This window comes from Diospyros lotus, chromosome 8 (assembly GCF_014633365.1).
Source record: "Diospyros lotus cultivar Yz01 chromosome 8, ASM1463336v1, whole genome shotgun sequence".
In the NCBI taxonomy this organism is placed as follows: Eukaryota; Viridiplantae; Streptophyta; class Magnoliopsida; order Ericales; family Ebenaceae; genus Diospyros; species Diospyros lotus.
The window spans coordinates 29,105,725-29,126,608 of NC_068345.1; the positions used below are offsets into that span (position 1 = coordinate 29,105,725).

Here is a 20,884-nt window from a genome sequence, read left to right on the forward strand (position 1 = left end):
GGCGTCTCCCCTGCTGAGCTTGGCGGAGTAGTGCACAGTGAGGAGGTCGCAAGTTGCGACGAGGATGTTGGAGCAGGAGATGAAGAAGGTGCATGCGATCGAGGTTGAGGAAGGCGTCACTATCTAGGGAGGGAGAAGTTGATGTCAGGGCTGGCTATACTTGGTCTTGTGGCAGGGGGTAAAGGAGATGAGGATGGAGGTGTCGCAACCACGGACGAGGCAATCGTGGAAGAATAGGTGGAGCTAGATCTGCTTGCTGGTGGTGCCATGATAGTGTCACATATTGTCTGCTTGTTGGTGAGTGTCTCATATTATCTGCTCGAATCTTGGGTGTCTGATCCGGTTGTATTCCTGTCTCAATTGGTAACTGTGAAGAGTCAAAGCTATGAGAGACAAATTAAGCAATGTCATCGTCAGAAGAGAGAGAGAGAGAGAGAGAGAGAGAGAGAGAAGCAGAACTTTGGGAAGAAGTTAACAGGGTTTTAGAGAGATGTCAGTCAGCGTTGTAGTAGGTGTTTGCAGGTAGCATAAAGCTTCCATTTTTGTCCTTTTTCTTTAGGGTTCTTCAAAAGAGCCCGATTGACAGAGAGAGTTATCAAATAAACACAAAAAGATCAAAATATTCTCGCCCACTTTGTAAATTTACAAAGTGAGCCATTGTCTTGCTTTCTCCTCTCTCTTCCCATGGTCATTCCTCTCTCTTCTCATGACTGCCAATGCAACCGCTACCTCATTGACAATCGGTAAGGCAAGACAAGGAGGTGATGGCAGCTAGGCGAAGGCAACGATGAGGCGGCAACCATAGGAAGTAAGAGGAGAGAGCAGGGCAGTGGCCCACTTTGCAAATTTGTAAAGTGGGTAAGGGCATTTTGGTCTTTTTACTCCCATTCGATAAGCTCCTCGGTAAGCCCTTCTGACTCTCAAGAATTTTCCTTTTCTTTAACCTCTTTCCACAAGCTATATATTTGATGGGAACCATTTTAGAGTCAAAATCTCTACTGCTTTAAAATTGTTTCTTTAGAGAAAGGGGCAAGAGCTTGTTATTGTTAATCATAGCATATGTGAGTAATTTGTTTTGGTGTATTGTGGATGACAATCTAATTAAGGCACTCTAATTTAATTTTGCTAATCCTGAAATTTATTTATAATGGTTGGTCTGTCTACTGGTTTCTTCAAAGACACTTTTGAGCCTCATATTTTATTTATTGATTTATTTATCTATTATATATGGATGGTATTTCATCCCCAGCTTACGCATCTTCCCCACTTCCACCTTCATGTTGGAGCTTCTTTGATTTGGTAATGTTTTTATTTCTTTTATTTGTTAAGCTTATGGTTATAAATATATATATATATATATATTATGGATAAATTTCACAAACTATATTGAGTTTTGTCTAAATTGCTTCAATTATCGGCATACTGTTAACTCTTCATAAATTTCTAAAATGTCTTCCACCTTTCTTACAGCAAGTGGAGGTCAACCACCACCACCATAGCCTTCTAGAGAGAGAAAGAGGAGAGAGAGAAATATGCATTCACAATTGTCGTGACAATGTATAGAAATGAGAAACAACCAATATAGATAAAAGATAAGCAAATACAAGATTTACGTAGTTCAATCACAATGTGTGATCTACGTTTATGGAAGGTGAAAAATAATTTTATTATGAAAAAAACGAAGTAATACAATCGTTGGTTTCTCTCAAATTCAAAAACCCTAATTACACCCTTAATCTTCTCTCATTTCACACCTTAATTGCACGAATGAGAATATATATATATATATATATATAACTGGAGATTAGGGTTGGTCCATTTCGCTACCACCATAGCTCTTCTAAAAAATTCACATTTGGATTTTGTCTCAAATTATCCAAGTGAGTCAAATAATGAGATTCATTTTGAAAATCAAGACATAATTTAACAACAATAATATGATTTTATTGAAAATCTCATTGTTGCAAAATTGACCAAGAGAGAGACAGAAACTTTACGACCAACGGGATTTTACTAAAAACCTCATATGAAATCTCACCGGTTATAAAATCGTCAATGAGAAAAAAAGAAACGTACTATCTTCTTTACCATCGACAAACCACTAATTAACAATATGTTCTCTCTCTCCCCCACACATACACATACAAAAACCACATCAAAATGGAACCCTTAAACCCCACTAGTTCAATTATTCTGATTAATTTGGAAGGAAATTGAACACTATTTCTCCCTAAAGAGGGAGAGAAAGAAAGAGAACCTGAGACTTGTTAGCGGCCCTAAAAAGAAGGAATAGAAGAAGTGGCTAAAGATTGCTAGAAATAATGGACAAGGAGAGAGAAAGAGAGAACAATTTTAAATATACTTGTGTTCAAACCTCACTACTTCAGGCATGTTGTGATGCTTGTAATTGCAATCTCAGTCTTGTGCTTGTTCCCTAATCTACATCTTCCACATTTTATTTTTCTTCTTGTTTGTGCTTTACTAACATTCAAGGAATCTCAACATGCGAGTCTAATTTATTAAATATGTCATATTTCAATCCTCTTTAAGTTTTACATGACACGATGAATGATTCCTTTGCGATAAACCTGATAAAAATAAGAAAAGGAAACTCAAAAAATTCAAAAAGCAAACGATTGTAAGTTTGAATGGAATAAATTCAAAAAGCATATGTGATCAGACTAGTCCATTAACCAACATGAGTGTCCCTTTCTTGAATGTCATACTAGAAGAATTCATTAGAAGGTTAATGATATGAATGTAGAAACCTTTTACAAAATGATGGTGTTTCCTTTGCGGATGTTAGGTTAAGTGTGTTTGAACTTTTGTTGTGTTTTTAATTTTAGAATTAACTTTTAATTCTATTAATAGTAGAAGGCACGTTAATAACTAATACTTTTAATGAATTGAATGGAAACAAAATTAAGTTGATTAATATTAATAAAGCATATAAAACTAAAAATTCAATCCAAAATTAAAAACACTTGATTTTTTTTTTCCAATAATATACCCAAAATTTTAGAAGGGATTTGCCATTAATTTCCAAACAAAATGTGATTAAATATATCACCAGAAACAAAAAGAATGTAAAATGGAATGGAAATAATACAAAAATTGCAATTACATATGAGAGCGCAGAGAAGAGAAGAGAAACACCCAAAACTGCAATGGCTTGTATTTCCATTATAATTAATGATGAGATGTCAAGATCAATCTCCCATTGGTTAGAAGAAGAAGCCACACCATAGTGATAGTTTTGTCTTCAAACAGCTGGCAGAACCAAGAAAAAATAATACTGAGGAGTGAATCTTGGATGAGATGGAGTGCCCCCACACGACACTGTAACGTAGAAAACATTTTATCCCCTCTCCTAGTCTGAATTAATTATTGATTGATTATAAGTATATGTATAGCTAATTAAGTTTCTGCATTGCATGCTTGCTACCCTCTGTGCATTTATATCCTCTTCCCTTTCAATATTGTACTTTTAATCCCGAACGTACCTAAACCTATCATTCCAACTAAAACTCCAAGATACATAGCTATATTCGGGATTGCTTTCACTTGCACACAGCTAGCTAGCTAGCTAGATACCTATCATCTTGGCTATAACTTTCTCCAATTCCATATATTTTATACTAATATAAATTGCCAACGGCCTACCTATCTATCAAATGATAATCAAACGGAGAACACCATGGATCCATAGTCATATCGTGTGTGCAGGAGTACTATTACAGTTCACTACTAAATGTGCTAGCCTAGCTAGAACGATGGTGGAGAATGAAGAAGAAGAAGAAAGTATGGATTTACAATAGGATAATTTTACTTTTCAAAGATGTCAATCTTGTGGTATCAGAGCATATGAGTGGATAGGAGTAATAGAGCCGTGTGGCTTGCGAGAGAGTCTAATAAAAGCTCCTAGTTTTATCAGGTATGTACGGCCATCACTAGTCATAGCACAGGCACTCGGCCCAAACTTGTCTGGTCCATGATTTCTTCTCTTCCTTTTTTTTTTTTTTTTCTTTTCTAGTGGGGCTTGGGCATCGGTTGCGGGGAACAATGCTTGTCTTCTCTCTATGCTAAGCTTTAATAGGGCAATGGTGGTTTCCCAATTTTAGGATCATTCTTGTTCGGTCCGAATTTCTTCGTTTTCAATTTCTCCCAATGAGAATCGATCCCAAACTCCAATTTTCTCAAGAAAAAATAAAAAATAAAAAGAAAGGAAAGAAAGAGCCCATTGTTGGCATGCACTTTGTTGTGCTTTCTGATAAGTCAAGCAATGAATCACCTTGTAGTTGTATACAAAGAGTCAATATTCAAAGGTATGGTTAGAACATGTCTTAGTTCTCCACTACTACTAAAAGGTGAAAGCCGAAAAAGACAGTATGAGCCTTATCTATCTTTCTATGAACAACACGCGCGAGGAGGATTGGCTTAGAAAGTAAGTAGTTATATTGTACAGTTTGTTAATTAATAAGTTGAACGAGAACCTTATTTCTGATTGCATATTGTGGAAGGAAAGCAATTAAAGTGTACAACTCTATCAATCTTGCATATTAATGGTTTTGGCATCAGAGCTAGCTAGCTGTGACTTGATGATTCTTCTTTGATTTTTTGTGGTTTGGCTATGATCATTTGGTTTTCAGCTTCCTTTCTTCATCCACATAAATTGGAAAGTCAACAAATTCGCCTGGACGTGGGAGGGAGAGAAATGGTCCAAAAAGCCATGAATGCCATATAATGCAACCCAACCCAAGCTTCTTCAAACCATCCGTCAAGTCCTGCTCAATATTGCAATCATTGGACAAGATTTTTGCTGATAAAATTGTGTTTTAATTTCTCATTACCATAATTACCTTTCATATCAAAAGGTTGTTATAGATTGATTTGATCAAGTAATATATTTAAGACCTTTTTAATAGATTATCTGTCAATATAAAATTGAGTTTTTTTTCTTTTAAAAAAAACAATAACTATAATAGAAGATATTAGATAGAATAAGAAATTGACTTAGCTCTAGTGACTTTTCTCTTGTCCTTTTTGGTGGTCTGTGGCCTCCGTCCCTGGTGGCTCCGACGACTCTTTCAGTCCATCAATTTTGGCGCCTTTCTTGGCAGGCCTTTCCCATCGCCACAACTCGCCATGTGTTGGAGTGTGTTTTTCTACAGAGTTTGAGGGATGACCTATGTATCACTTGGTTCTAAAGCTTAAAGTTGTTAAGCAAGGCCTAAAAGCGTTGAATCGTTATCATGGCCATGTTACCTCTCGCATTTTACAAGTTTAAGAGCAATTTTAGGAAATGGAGACTATTCTTCAAGACTTGCCTTCTAATTTTGGCCTTCGTCAACATGACATGGAATTAATTAGTCGCTCTTATTTTGATGTTTTAGCATAGGAGAATGATTTTTTCCGTCTTCGTGCTCAAATATGATGGGTTAGGGAAGGTTATTGGGGTTCTTATTTTTTCTTTCAATAGATGTTGTCTAATTGTCAGTGTAGTATACTCTAATGCTAGATTTAGATGAAGTCTAGTAGACTTATAATAAATATATTTATTGTATCTTTGTATATATTAATAAAAAACAAGTTTATCTTCATTCATAAACTCTCTAGTTTATTATATGAATTACTCACTAGATCTCATATTTGAGAGTTTTATTCCTGAGTTAGTTAAGAATATGTAAGAATATGTGATGAGATTCTCTAGTGATAGGATTTTTTAAATAATTTCTTATCCTTAATTAAATTAATGAAATGGGGACTCTGATTAGTTGAGTATGCACTAGCACTGAGTTTACTATCTTGATCAGTATGACTTACTGATGGTAAGGGTGGTAAGTCATCACATGCCATATAACATGTGGATGACTCTATTAAACTTGTGGTTGATTGTTGGAGAACAATGTACTGAATGTGACGTTAGTAATTGACCACATGACATTGCAGATAATAGTCATGTCGTCTAGTTGTAATAGCGTAGCTGATCCTTAGACTTTAATTGACGCAATTGTGTTGTGTATTAGTGTGCGAGATTTGCTAATGGGTCGAACCATTCAATTACGAGATGGAGAGGTTTATCTATATGGTTCTATATTGCTGGTACATTAAGCCAGGTGTTCAGGGATAGGATTTGTCACCCTCATTGTTAAGATGAGGTGAACGTCCTATATGGTCTACTATTAGTGTAACAAGACAGTCCCTAGCTAAGATAGATTGATTATCAAGAAAAATGTTTTCTAAAATGTCATCTAATCACTCTAATAAGATTTGACACATAGTCACTGAGTTTGTAAGTTTATCATTCCATGAATTTTGCTCATTTAGGGTGTTGGTTGATAGAAGGATTATAGCACACGGTAATTGTCAACTATAATAAGTTCACTTGAAATGAGACTTCACTATCTTTTATATTATTTTGAATCGCTGCTAAACACTTCTCAGGAACTCTTGGATCATCACCGGGATATGTAGAGATTCTTATGATCGGTCAAGGTGTTGACCAGTGCCAAACGGGTTTTAGTGCTATCTACTTGTTAGCGGACAGTGAATCTAAGAAGTTACACACCATATAGTGTTGCGTTTGGTATCTGCATCATGTATCCATTGCGTCTCAAATGTGTCATTAAGTGTTAATGACGTCAGTGCATTAATTGTTAATGTGATTGAGCACTGAAAGTTGTCTGCCTTATATCTGAGAGCCAACTGGCCAGTGGATGGGAGTCGACTCCTGGTGCCGCCTCAACCTCTTAAGTACGGTCCACGTGGCGAGCAATTAGAGAGGCTGAGATGGGGAGGCGATGACGGAACTGGACGAGAATTAGATAACAAAAATTGGAGCTTCTATTAGTTGCTTCACGATTCTCTGCTCATGTTTCTTCTATCCTTTTCTACTTATGTCTCAAAAAATTATAGGTGCATGATTGTCACATGGGGAAAGAGACACACGGGTGCTGGTGGTATAGAATCCTCAATCTAACACGAGAAGAGGCGTGCAGAGTGATACCGAATAGCACACTAGTAGTGGACAAACTAGGACCATCACAACTTGAGGTGGATTGGGTCTCAATATAGAAACGATTTCTGTATCCAACCTAACATCGGACATTAGGTATTTATTTATTGTATTTTATATAATAAAATAACGTACTTAAATATCTAAGTTGTTTATTGTGTGTGTATTTATTTCTTCCACCATGTATGTCTGATGCACATAAAATTTTTAATTTTACTCGGACCACTATACGTGAATTCCTTCACTAATTGCAATTATCATCACATCCATAGCCTTCTCAATGTTGATGGTACACCTATTGCCTCTAAAGAGAAAGCCCCTCGATTCTAGCGAATTAATTTCAAGATCTTCTTGGCTCTCGTTCTCTTCTACTCTCACTATTGAGGCGAATGATCACATGTATGTGGATCGTTCCCTCTCCCCTAATTGCTGGCTTTCCCTTGTCATGGAAATGACCCCTAATAAGGTTTGTCATGCTCTATTTTTTTGGGAGATGATAAAGCTTCGAGGCCAAATGACTTTACTATCAAGTTTTTCCGACATGTGTGATATGGTTAGCCCTACTTTCACAAATGATGTGTGTGATTTTTTTCATTATGATAAGCTTTTAAGGGAGGTAAATGTTATGATTATCAGTCTTGTGCCCAAGGTTCCTTACTCAAAATCTCCCAGCTAATTCCAACCCATCTCCTGTTGTAATGTGATCTATAAAGTTATTACTAAGATTTTAACGAATAGGTTAAAACCTCTTCTTGCTAATCTAGGTGACCCCTCGCAAACGGATTTTGTTCCTGGTTAATCCATTATTGATAATATCGTGTTAGCTCAAAATTATTGCATCATTATCATTTTCTGAGAGGTACTCCTCGTTTTGCACTAAAGGTTTATTTCAGTAAGGTTTATGATTCCGTTGATTGGGATTTTATGCTCCTAGTCCTCCATCCCATGAATTTTCCTCCTCATTTCTACTGTTGGATTCATGAGTATGTGACCTCGCCCTAATTCTCGATCAAAGTGAATGGCCAACTTCATGGTTTCTTTCCAAGAGGTCGTGTGCTTCAACAGGGTGATCCTCTATCTTCCTATCTATTTGTTCTAGTGATACAGGTCCTCCATGGCATTGTGAAATATCACACATTTGCAAATGATTTCCAGTTTCATTGGCATTGTGATCATCTTCAGACGACCATGCTTATGTTTGTTGATGATCTCGTGTTGTTCTCTCATGGTGACCCAGGATCAGTTGAGGTTTTGAGGTTTTGCTCAATTTGCTGAGCTCTCGGGTATTCGAGCTAATCTTGCCAAGAGTGATTGCTTTGTGTGTTGCATTGATGAGGCATTGAGCTCCAAGTTGGTTTTAGTATTGAGTTTTCACTCAGGCACCTTGCCCATCTGTTGTTAGGGTGTCCCTCTTATTTCCAAAAAGCTCTCCCATAGTGATTGTTGCCTTATTTTGGATCATGTTCATTCTCGTGTGGGTACATGGTGTGGTCGACTCTTATCCTTTGCTAGTCGTCTTCAATTAGCATTGTTTCAATATTCATGTCTACTAGGCCTCTATCTTTATCTTACCTAAGAAAGTGCTCCTGGGAATTGGAACAAATTATTCGATCTTTCTTGTGATCTTTCTTGTGAAGTGGTCCTAAGTTGTCCCCACATAAGGCTAAAGTAGCCTAGCATGATATATGTCGTCTTAAGGATTAAGGCAAGTTGGGTTTTGCAGCCCTTGTTTCTTTGGAATCAAGCCTTGGTTGCCAAGTTTATTTGGCGATTAATGCAGACTTTTCTAGAATCTCACTGGATTTATTGGATCCACTCTTACTAGGTACATGATTGTTGTTTTTATAGCTCCTCACTATTCCTTATTCTTGCCCTTAGTATTGGCGCAAGTTTCTTTAGCTTCGTGGTGTTATTCGTAATTTCCTTGGGTAGAGGATGTTGAGTTACATAGATCTTATCATATGCGCAGCGGAAATTAAAATTTAATTTGGAGGTATCCCGTTTTTCAGAAATTATGGTTTAATAAAACGAAGGCATAAACGAAAAATACCTCTTTGATGAAATCTTATTTCACCGTTAGATTTCCCGCCGTATAATCCTCCAAGTGTAGGATGCCGAGTCGGTCCACCCGAAATCACTTCTATTCAAGAATATCAAAGAGAGAAGATAAGTAGAAGAAATTTTTCACAAAAATTTCTAACTTACCTCTTGGATTCAAGAACACTTCTCCAAAATTCTCTCTACATTCAAGTGAATCAAAAAGACACTTATGAGAGAAAATAAGAGTTTGGAGCTATTTATAGTTCCAATTAAAAACTATTCTTCATTAAATGGGTTGGGCTTCTCAAGCCCATTCCATTTAATGCAATTGGACCAAGCCCAATCCAATGGAATTTATTTGAATCCAATAGTACGATTGGGCCAAGCCTAATGTACTAGCAAAAGGCCCAACCCAATCTATGATTAAATAATTACATTCATAATATAATTATTTAATTATTCTTATTTATCCAATAAATAAGTGCACTATAATTAGTAATTATAAAATTACTAATTTATTTATTTTCTCTTTGAAAGTAATTTCTTTTTGGGTGGGACTTTCTGGGTCCACAAATAAATTGGCAACAAGAATAATCAACAATTAATTCTCGTAAATCATGAGTGACATCTAGCAATATATCATGATTACCCAATTTATTGTGAAGCGGGTATTGTGAACCTTTTACTATGTTACCATACAATACGGTCCTTCTATCATCTTATATCCCGATAAGATATGAGATCATGGTCAGTAGGTCGAATCTCTTAATCTTGTCATATGACCAAATCCAAAATCAATCTTGACAAATTATGACACAACCCGTATGGAACAAATTCCATCGTCATATTACCTCGGCCAAGGATTTATCGTCAAGTGATTACTGGATCGCATAGGATATCTTCCTCATAAATCTCGAGGTGATAGATTCCATGTCTAATGCACACATACCTCATGTATCACTAAATCAGGCACATAGATACGTATGATTATCCTTGATTAGAACAACCACATGATATCGTTGATATCTTAATCCACCAATACACAGATATCCATGTCATCTCAGGTCTAAGGACTAGTTGTAAAATCGCAGCTAACATTAAATCATTGACCCGTGAGAAATAACCCATGTGATTTAATGTTAACAGTCCCGTTCAGTGAACTCGTTCTTGTAACGAGCACCCACTTATCTTCCTTCTATAGCTCATATAGAATGGCACGAGACTCACCAACCTTATCTTTCAGTATCTCATACTGAAACAAGGAGGAAGACAATGTGCTGGCCTTTACGAGTTGCTATCATCCATGATAGGAATTCTATGGCCAGGAACATGTTTATAGTATAACAAATTGTGGATTATCCGTAACTCGTATTCTTAACACTTAAGAATGGTATCCACTTCTTATTATACTAATGGATATATGTTTTATAATTTAAACCATATTGCAATTTAAATAAAAACATAAACTTGCCATTTAAATAATATTTAAAAAATTACAAGATCGAGTCCCTTTGTGTCACTGGAACTGGTCTTTAGGGCTCATATCTAACAGAGGATTGGTAATTGGCCATTAGGTTTTCCTTTGGCATAACCGATGCCATCCCTTGGGAGTGTTAATGGATTGATTCTCTCATCTCATCCCTCGTCAAGTGGATCTCCCCTCTACTGCTTGTGTGATCTCCATTATTAAGCATGGTTCCTAATACTATCCTATGACTTCTTCTTCTCCTGAGTTGCCATCTATTATTACTTCCATGCCTAGCCCTTCCCAAGTTTCTTACCTAGATCTCCCATGGTGGATGTCTGCTTTCGATGTTTCTTTTACTGTGCGTTCTGCTATGCAAGATTTGTAGGTTAGGCAAGTCAAGGTCTCCTAGTTTCACCTAGTTTAGCATAGCTCAGGCGTTCCTTCCTATGTTTTTATCCTTTGATTTGCTATTCTTGAGCGACTTTCCACTCTCGACTAATTGAATTTATATTTATCTTTTCTTATTCAGTGTTATCTCTACAAGTATGTCTATGAACATCATAGCCATTTGTTTTTTGCATGTTCGTATTCTGAAAATCTTGCTCTTTCTTATGCATTAGGTGAAATTTGCATAGCCCTGGCAATATTGGAATCATGGTGTATTCTGGGATGCTCATTGATGTCGTGGAAAATCTCCTTGGATAATGGCCCACCGGCTTACTCTTCAAGCTACGGTTTATTATATTTAACGAGAATGTATTAATCATTATTTTCATGACAGTGGGCAATCCCTTTCTCAGTTTGCATACCGAATCCAAAATGCTATTTGGACTCGTTTGTGTCTTCCATGCACTTCCTTGAATCTTTGCAAGGTTTGGCTCTTGTTCGATTTTGGCATCTCCTGACTTCTTATTTGGTATAGTTGATCTATATTATGTTATATAGTTTGTTGTCATTTTTGTGTTATTAGATGTTGCTAAACAACTTGTGTGTTAGTGTCTTTTCTATGTAGGGGCTTTAGCGCTTCAAATTGAGCTATGTCCTTCGTGATCTTTGGTCGACTTGATTCAGGTCTTGGATGCCATATGGATCATGTTACTCTCTATCTTATTCCCCCTTTCTTTTATCTCCCATTTCTCTTTCCCCCCTACACCATGATATGCAGCGTTTTTGGTGCATGGTTCCACCCGTCCAATTTACCTTTCTTTGTTGGCTCGTGCCTTTTAGTAGTAAGAGGGTAGATAGTTTGCTCCTACTTCAATCTTCTTGTAGAACGATAACCTAGCCTATAAGTGTTGTGCACTAGGTGATTATTCTAGTGAATATCCCAGGGTTGGCTACACAACAATAAACTTTGGATGACCAAAGCTAGCATAATCCTTATGCTGAGGAAGGTTTTATGAATTGATGATTTCCCATTTCCCTTTAGATTTGTGTTCTGTGGCTCTTCTAGTGGCTTTTGGCTAACCAATTTTCCTTCCTCTGCTAAGTCAATCGGCTTAGTACCTTGGAGTTTACAGAGCCCCTACTTCAACATTCAAGTGGAAAGATGGTCGTTTTATGCAGAGTGAAGTTTTATGAATTGACAGTCTCTTGGTATATATGCAGGTTCTCTACTCTACTAATCCGGGCTACCTTAGGGCGCGTGATTCCTACATTTCATGCCCCTATTTGCTTTTTGACCCTCTCTTTGTTGGGGTGCATGTTGTAGCTATCATTTGGTAGTTGTATTTTCATAGTTCTTTGTTTTTTTCTCTTTGTTTTGGGGCTTGTTCTTTAGTTGTTAGTTGATCCTTGTATTAGTTTGTGTTTCGTTGTATTGAGTAGGGTATGCCCCAACTTTTTGTTGTAGACTTTTTTTGTGATATTTTTTATTCAATGAATTTCTTATTTACAAAAAAAAAAAAAAAAACACCAAATTGATCTTCTCTTTGCTTCATATTTAGTAAAGATAACCTCATAACACACTGCCAAGTGCCAACAATGTTTCCCGTTAAGATAAAAGCATTTTTACTTTGATTGGGGAGAGAAACAAGGAACAATAACACAAGACAACTCTTCCTAGTCCCAAATGGGCATGGTCTTCTGCCACACAAACAAGTGCAGTGCCAAGCTCAAGCCATAGAAGTTTGGGATTAGTGTTTAAGCACTTATACAGATTGATTTAGACTTAAGAAAATGCTAGATATGCAAGTGTATTAGCATTGAGTGATATCATGTTAGTAACATTCTCATATGGATCCTGTGATTTCATGGAACAAAGGCATTATAGCTACTGTAAGAATGCATGAAAAGATTAACATTTTATTTTGAAAATTCTGGTTGAAATTGGCAATGTCGTAGCCTTCATGTGTTCTCAACACGACTACATATTGAAGCTATTCTTTAAACGCTTGCTTTTTCAGTAACGAATCTTTTAGTATTGGATCGATTATATTTGTTGTTATAAGTGAAGCATCAAACGATGTCGTTTCTTGCAGGACCTAGAGAGTCACGATCGGCAACCTCGGGCTGCCTTTGGCTCCTGATGGAAGGCTACATCACAACCATCCATGCATTCCAGATGGTGCTTGATTGTTCCTTCCGTGCTGAGAAATATCGTGTTGCACGATTTAATCTGAACCTTCCATCTTGCTTTACGAAGCTTTATCCTAGCCGTCCAATGCTATTATTTATCATTCCATCGAGATCTGGAGCGACACAATGTATACACTCGCCATTGACAAAGAAGAAGAGGTAAGGCTGAGGATTAGAGAGAAAAAAAGAGAGAGAGGAAGGTAAGTGGTTCGAGAGCCTTCGCTTGAGGTAACCTTGTGGCTTTCCTCGTTTATGATCTGTAAAGCTCTGTACATGATTCTGTATGTATTTTTCTTTCTGGTTTGATAGTTTATGCGTTAATCTATATTAGTGATTCTTGAGCGGTTTGGTTATCCAATCAGTACTGTACATAGTGTTTTTGTGTGAGCTTTCGTTGTGAGTGAAATCTCTATTTCTTTACTTTCCATCATTTTATGCTTGTGTTTGTTGTTTGTGTTTATTTTCAGTACCGATTTTGTCTCTATTGTTGGGTCTAAAGGCTATAGTGGTATATCAGTGTGTGTGTGTGTGTGTGTGTGTGTGTGATTCTATTGTTTGGGCAATAAGTGGTATCAAAGCCATTTCTTTGATACGCATGGTTTGGGTCTTTGTTTTATTCCTCTCAGAGTCTAAGTGATTAAATCTAGGGTTGTTCTTCGCTCTGTTAGTCTTGTCTGAATCTCTAGGGTTTTCTGAAGAGTCACAGTCAGTGGGTGTTTTCTGAGTGTCTCTGTCAGTGTCTAGGGTTTTATTATGATACATTCTTGCAAGGCAAAGATGACAACAACCCGATTTGAAATCGGTACATTTGATGGAAAGGGGGATTTCGATAGCTTGAAAAAGAAGATGAGAGTATTACTCTCTCATCACAAAGTACTTATTACACTTAAACTAGATGACAGAAAATGATCCGCTGAGCAAACAGCTAGGACTGATGAGATAAGGGAGGAAGCATTCAACTTGATATTCCTCCATTTGGGGGATATTGTGATCAAAAAGGTAGATTATATAACTAACCCCCTTGATTTATGGAATAGATTTGAATCTTTGTATATTGTTGTTTCTGCTCCCAACTTAGTTTATTTGAAACGTATGTTATTCAATTTTAAAATGAATGCATCAAAATCTATGAATTATAATATAGATTAATTTATTAAACTTACATTGATGTTAAGGGGGACTGACCAAGTCTTAGGAGATACTAGTGAGGCAATGATATTATTAAACTCATTACTTGATAATTATAATGTAGTTAAACATACTTTACAGTATACTGATATTGTGCCTACATTAGAACTAGTAATCTCTGAAATCAAGGCTAAGGAATTAGAACTTCATACTTCTAAAAAACTTGGTAACAATTTATTTGTTAAGGGACTGTTTGAAAATGGTCAGAATAGTTTTAACAACAATCAGAATGGGGGTACAGGACATAAGGGAAAACAAAATGGAAAGAAGGGAAAACAAAAGCAATCTAAATGGAAATGCTACCACTGTGGAAATTAGGGTCACATTAAAAAAATATTGTTATGACTTTATTAAAAAACAGAGACAGGAAGCGAATGTGACAATTGTAACGCCCTACTTTTTCTGAGCGTAAAATAACTTAAAAATTTAGGGAATATATTTTTTTTTCAAAATAAAATCATCTCCCGACAATCACGATCTACTTTCTCAGCATACTAAAGTAATAATCAATAAGCTAAGACAGGTAATCATCATAAGTGCGGAAGCTTAAAATCAAAACTTGATATGGTACATAATCAATTCATTTTATAACAACATAAGAATATGTACCATCGTATCATTAAATACTTAAATACATAGAGACTTATCTGTACAATCTGACGATTTCTCATAAATACATAACAATTATACATGATCATCAATATAGTACAATCTGTTAACCATGACTAAGAACATGTCCTGCAATCCTCACGAATGCACATATACCCAATCAACTTGTCGAACCCATCTGCCACGTCATCAATCATCCCATTGTCATAGCAGCAAATCCTAACTGGAATGTTTAAATGTTCCAGGAGTATAACCCATTAGAATATGAAACTTCTAGTGAGGGTTCAAAAATATATATATATATGGATGCATAATGCAATAACGTGAACAAACATTCGCCCTAGTGTAACTTCTTTGGCCCACAAACCCAGCACGGAATTTTAGGCAGAATCTTAACACCTCCGACAAGATAATCCTAACGTTATCCCATCAATTACCTTTAGAGAATTACGGCTACACTCTTAGGCTAACATCCCATTCCCATGCACAAATATCAATATGAAAATAATATCGTGTCATGCAAATATCACGACTTTCCATGTAATATGACAAAATGAATCATATCTTTCATAAATATCATGCATAATAAATAATCATATTATATAGGATAGGAAAACTCATATTTAGAGATAAACTTGAATTTCTCAAAAAGCGTGCATCGCCTCGATATGCGTGTTCGACCTCGATTTTTGTGCCAACTCTCGAAAGTTTCCCCAATCACTTTTTTTCGAGCACATAAATCATAAAAAATATATTTAATCACTAAATATCTCAACATTCTATTTTCTTTCATTTTTCCTTCATTTTCTTCCATTTTGCCTTCTGAAAATCCCAATAAATACCCTTGAGACTATTTTCTCAAATCTCTTTTCACAACAATTGATAATATCCAATGAACTTCAAAGAAAAAATACTGGACTTACTCGGATGTTGCGTTTTCATGCAAAACAAGGCTATTCGGTGCAAAAATCGAGACATCAGGAGGGCTAAATCCAAATCATGTTGCACAGACATTGAGGACATATTTTTCTATATTTTTGGATATTTTTGCACCATTTTCCAAGCACCCACTCGCCCTCACGCGCTGGCGCGTGGTCTGCGCGTGATGACCAATGCGTGCAGGCCACACGTCGGTCATTTTTCTTAGCCACGGCACACCAGAGGTTGGAGATTCTGATGCCATCTTGTAGTCGTCTTTGAGTCGATCCAGATGGCCAAGTTTGAGCCCGAAAGGAGCACTGGAGAGCCTCCGACTAACCGCTTGAAGTCTCGACCTAGGCGGACCGCCTTCTTCTCCGGCAAAGCTTGAAATCCTACCAAACCTCAACTAAAATGGCTCAAATTCTTCGGAATGAATCTACTTCTCATGGGCAACAAAAGCCCCATGGTTTAGAGTCCTAATTCGTTTGTTATTGCGGTCGATTTGAAGCTCCCACCTCTCTCATTTTCGGCCATCAAGAACGCCTATTTATAGGCAAAATCGGGCTTCCAAATGCCCTTGGCCGACTAACCCATGCCCCTTAGAGCATAAACCTACCTCAGATTGACCTTGAATCACCCTCACCCAACTGCAAAAGTGAGTTGCAGGTGCGTAACAAACTAGCCAACTTTCGATCATTTTTTCTTCAACTTTCGGCCACCATCGTGGCCTTTATCAATCCAACCTTTACACAAAGGCTTCCCTGGCAAGTCCTCGTGCCATCTCTGCCCTCAATTCAATGGTCGGTGACTGTTAGATGGGTTGATCGAATCCTATGGCCAAACTTTATTGATTTTGCACTTTAGCCCTTCCAAGTTTGGGTTTCTCACTTTGGCCCATTTTCACATAGCCCATGAACTTTTCACAATTGCTTTTAAGACCCTCAAGTCTTAAGACATCAATTTGACCCCCGAAGATTCTAAAAAATCATCATTTCGGCCTCTCTCTAGCAATTTTAGAAAATTACACTTAGGCCCGAATCTTCCTTTTGGCCCTAAACCCCCTCGTTTCTTCCTAAAACCATTGAAGGATTGTTTCTTATGAAAAACTGAAGCCCTCTCAAGCTTTCGTTGACTTCCTAGAAGTCACCTTCAATGATTCGATTTTGCAGTCTAAATGGCAACTATATTTTAACTGTACCGAAAATCGTTCTCGATCTGATTTCTTTTGAAACCATAAATCATGTCTCAAGATGATCATTAATGCCACATCATTTTTCTTTGGCATCTCAGCTTCAGGGTACTCCCTGTAGTCAAGTCAGTCAATTTTTTGGACTATTTAGATACCAATCTTCCCTGAAATTTCATTTTTCTAATAAAACACTTATCATCAAATAATCTCAATTTCTTGGGTATTACAACAATAGTTGCCAATAACTCAAATTCATTAGCTGAAGTTTTAAATGTCTCTTGTACATCAACTGCAAATGAATGGATTATGGACTCGAGATGCCCTTTTCACATGTGTCCAAATATAGATTGGTTTCAAAACTTTAGCACTAAAGAAACTGGTACTATTTTTATGAGAACTAATCATTCATGTAGCATTAAAGGTATAGGTGACATCTCTCTGAAATTACATGATAATAAGATTAGAATGTTGACTGATGTGAGATATGTACCTGGCTTAAAATAGAATTTGATTTCTCTTGGCACCTTAGATGAATTGGGGTTCTCCTATAAAACTAAAAATGGTTTTCTGCATGTGTTTAAAAATGATGACCTTATTCTCTCTAGTACAAAGAAACATGGTTTATATCTATTGAATAGTTATTGTCATATTCCATCTGCATGTATAGCTAAATCTGATAAAACATATCTGTGGCACTTGAGACTTGGCTGTATGAGCCAGAAAGGGCTACAAGCACTGTCCAACCAAGGGTACCTTGGTCCAGTGTTTGCAGATTCCTTAGGCTTCTGTGAACCATGTACACTAGGCAAGCAACACAGGATGAGTTTCCCAAAAAAAACTCACCTGGCGAAGGCATGCCTAGAGTATTTGCCTGCAGACCTTTGAGGTCCCTCCCAAGTCCCCTCACACGGTGGTAACAAGTACTTTTTTTTTCTATCGTTGATGATTTCACTAGAAAGGTGTAGATATTTCTAATGAAGACTAAGGATCAAACTCTAGAAAAATTTAAATCATGGAAAACCTTAGTTGAAAATCAAACAAATAGAAAGATCAAAATTCTAAGAACTGGTAATAGATTGGAGTTCTGTAATAGAGATTTTGATGAACTAGTAAAACCCATGGTATACTAAGGCATAGGTAGTAAGAAACACCCCTCAGTAAAATGGAGTTGCTGGGAGAATGAACATAACTCTATTAGAAAATATTAGATGTCTTTTGTTTACTGCTAGGATGCCTAAAACATTTTGGAGAGGAGCCCTATCTACAGTAGCCCACCTAGTGAATAGGAGCTCTTCGACAGTAATTAATTTTAAGTGTCTTGAAGAGAAATGGACTGGAGAAAATTGAACTTAAACTATCTGAAAGTGTTTGGGTGTGAGGCTTATATATGCTCATGAATCAGAAGGAAAGCTAGATCCCAGGGCCATTAAATGTGTTTTTGTTGAATATCAAGATGGAACTGAGGGTTATAGGCTATGGGACAGAACTTCAGGTAGAGTTAAAATCATTATAAGCAGAGATGTAATATTTAATGAATCAATCTTCTCATGCAAGATTAGCAACACTGAAGATAACCCAAGACCTAGCAGCCCTAATGATTTTGTAATAGGTGGCAGTACACAAATTGAGGTGGAGCATCAGGATCCTCCTGCTACTTCAACCACTCAAAACCCCCACACTCATGATGAGCCCCTAACTCAAGATGAAACCTCTGATCGGGATAGTGATCATAAGGCTCAACCTGATGACCCTAAGGTTGAGGAGTATGACACTTCTCAACAAGACCTCAGCAATTATCAACTCGTCCGAGACCAAGTCAGGAGGTCCATCAGGCCTCCTGTAAGATATGCATACTCAGATCTAGTGTTTTGTGCCTTAGTTGCTAGAATGGAGATGAGGAGCAGTGAGCCTACCTGTTATGATGAGGCTGTCAGCTCCCATGACAGCACTAAGTGGAAATAGATAATGGATGATGAAATGACCTCTTTAAAGGTCAATGAGACTTGGAAACTAGTTCCAAGACCTGATAAGCAGAAGCTAATTAAATGTAAATGGTTGTTCAAACTTAAAGAAGGAATGTCACCATTTGATCCTCTAAGATTTAAAGCAAGACTAGAAGCTAAAAGTTTTTCTCAAAGAGAAGGAATAGACTACACTGAAATTTTTTCACCAGTAGTTAAATTTAAAATCATACGTATGATGCGGAAAAAATCCGTCTCAACATCCGTCTCAAAATGATTCAGTATCTAAATCCGTCTCTAAATCCGTCTCTAATTTGAGATGGATTTCTTTCCGTCTCTAAATCCGTCTCTATTTAGAGACGGTTTTTTCCCGTCTCAAAATCCGTCTGTAATTTGAGACGAAAAAAATCCGTCTCTAAATCCGTCTCAAAATTATTCAGTCTCTGAATCCGTCTCTAAATCCGTCTCTAATTTGAGACGGAAAAATCTGTCTCAAAAATCCATCTCTAAACGCAGGTTTTCTTGTAGTGGCTGTTGTAGTGCATTTTGACTTAGAACTTGAACAAATGAATGTCAAAACTGCATTTTTACATGGAGACATTGATGAAATCATTTACATGGAACAATCTGCTGAATACATTGACATTAATCATCCTGATAATGTCTGCTTGCTTAATAAATCATTGTATGGATTGAAACAATCTCCTAGGAAATGGTATAAAAAGTTTGATAATTTTGTTGCTGAGATTGGTTTTAATCGAAGTAAATATGATAGTTGTTTTTACTATATACCATCTGATATCCCTGTTTATCTCTTGTTGTATGTTGATGATATCTTGATAATTAGCAAGTCCAAGTCAAAAATATGTTAATTAAAGTCTCTGTTAAATACTAATTTTGATATGAAAGACTTAGAACCAGCTAAGAAAATCTTAAGGATGATAGTAGAAAGAAATAGAAGTAAAAACAAACTGAAAATACACCAGCATGATTACTTGCTTAAAGCTGTTCAAAAATTTGGTATGGCTAAGTGTAAAACTGTTAATGTTCCTTTAACTGGACATTTTACCTTATCCAAAACTCAGTGTCCATCATCTGAATCAGAAACTCTTAAAATAGAAGACATACCATATGCTAATGTGATTGGAACCATAATGTACTCATGATAAGCACTAGGCCAGACCTAGCATATTCAATATCCCTACTCAGTAGGTTCATGTCCAACCCTGGAAAAGTTCATTTGGAAGCCTTAAAATATGTGCTAAGATATATTAATGGTTCACTAAATGTTGGTTTAAATTTTGAGAGAATAGGTCATACTCTTGACGTAGTGGGATATGTAGACTCAGATTTTGTAGAGGATAGAGACTCCCTTAAGTCCACTACAGCATATTTTTTCACCTTAGGTTGCAACTGCTTTAACTGGAAGTCACAGCTACAGCTTTTTGTTGTTCTATCTTCCACTGAAGCAGAGTATGCGGCTGTTACCGATGCTTTCAAGAAAGCCATTTGGCTTCAAGATCTCTTACAAGAAATCAATCTTCTACAAGGTAAGGTCAAGGTATTTTCTGATAGCCAGGGTGCTATTCATTTATGTAAGAATCCTATTTACCATGAAAGAACTAAACATGTTGATGTAAAGTATCACTTTGTAAGAAATTAGGTAACTGTTGTAATACTTAAGTGCCTACTGAGGATAATCCAGCCGACATTGGAACAAAGGTAATAACTGCAGCTAAGTTCAAGCACTGTTTGGGCTTGCTACATGTCGGAGTTAGTTGATTGACCAACACGAGCAATGAATGTGAGAATTTGAGCATGCTGCACAAATATGAGAATGAGTGTTCACCCATCAATTTGATGCTTCAAGGTGGAGATTGTTGTTATAAGTGAAGCATTAAACGATGTTGTTTCAT

The 20,884-nt window shown here is 36.8% G+C and overlaps 1 protein-coding gene across 11 annotated transcripts in view; it reads left to right on the forward strand.

Annotated features, from left to right (window-relative positions):
- Window positions 1-20,884, forward strand: part of LOC127807730 (protein DETOXIFICATION 48-like) — a 51,430-nt gene that overhangs the window by 25,376 nt on the left and 5,170 nt on the right. For 3 of the 11 annotated variants that reach the window (XR_008024791.1, XR_008024783.1, XR_008024790.1), the window contains 2 exons: window positions 11,144-11,395; window positions 13,004-20,881. The exons of 2 other annotated variants lie outside the window; for them this stretch is intronic. The gene's annotated coding sequence lies outside the window, so the exon portion shown is untranslated. Of the gene's footprint in view, window positions 1-4,649; window positions 5,095-11,143; window positions 11,396-13,003; window positions 20,882-20,884 lie in introns of those variants that run through there. 6 more of the 11 variants (XR_008024792.1, XR_008024794.1, XR_008024785.1 and 3 more) reach the window with 4 other exon arrangements.